Consider the following 1105-nt stretch of genomic DNA (forward strand, 5'->3'; position numbering starts at 1 on the left):
TCAACAGATAAAGACCCAGCCTTGGTCAGTTGACCCTGAATATACAAATGAGGTCCTCTAAGAAATGACTTATACACCTCAGTAGGATCAAAATTATCCTTAACCCATGAGCAGTCTCCTATTCCATAACTCGAAGATGATAACCCACCGGCATTCATAAACAGTTCATCACTAATCTCAAACAATTTACCAGAAATCATAGACCAGTATTTACCATCCTTATATCTGAAATTTGCATAAAATTCCCTAACTAGAGCAGGGTAAACTTGTCCCTTTAATTCCATAAATTTAACGGCTCCCTGAGCCTCCATATCATGCGGAAAACTGAAATTTTGTTCCGCCGTCCAGGTTAAATCGACATACCTTACATAAGTGGGTTTGCATCCTTGAAACTTTGCCAAACGAGTCTATTGCAAAATGAGCGAGTAAAATGGGTCACCACGGTCCCGAGTGGATGATGAGCCAGCTTCCGGTCTTCGTCCACGATTGGCAGGAGTTTTGAACATTTTTGCGCGACCTTGCTCCATTTTAGTTGTAGAACCTGAATTGATATTGAACTGAGCAGAGAAGGATTAGGCAAACCTAACCTAGGGTTTGATTTGGGGAAAAATTGGGAATATAGTGGAATATGGATGATAATGTGACATTTCTAGATGATTTGAGAGGGTTAGGGTGAGGTTTATCTAGCTTAGTGCACTTGGGTCAGTTGAGTTACAATTTCAGAGACTCAAAAGCAAGAAGAGGTGGAGAAAAATGCCAAAAAAAGCGTGAAACCGAGGTGTTGTCTGTACTTAAAATGCTGGTTTTAATCGATTAGCGGGCATGGTTAATCGAATAAAACCATGTAAAAATTGATTTTCCAGAAAATAGTGCCCAAGTAATCAATTAACACTAAGTGTTTAATCGATTAAACATGGTAAAAAATGGTGTTTAGCTAGCAGAACGGTTTCAACTCTTTAGGACTTATGCATGCATTTTAACGGATTAATCAAAACATTTGTAATCACGAAAAGAAGTTATCATGAGATATAATTTTGCATTTCAACAGATATCATTTAAAACAAGAGACAAATAAACATATAGAGGCAAGACATAAGACAAACAT

The sequence above is a fragment of the Lupinus angustifolius genome, chromosome LG06, assembly GCF_001865875.1.
Source record: "Lupinus angustifolius cultivar Tanjil chromosome LG06, LupAngTanjil_v1.0, whole genome shotgun sequence".
Classification (NCBI taxonomy): Eukaryota; Viridiplantae; Streptophyta; class Magnoliopsida; order Fabales; family Fabaceae; genus Lupinus; species Lupinus angustifolius.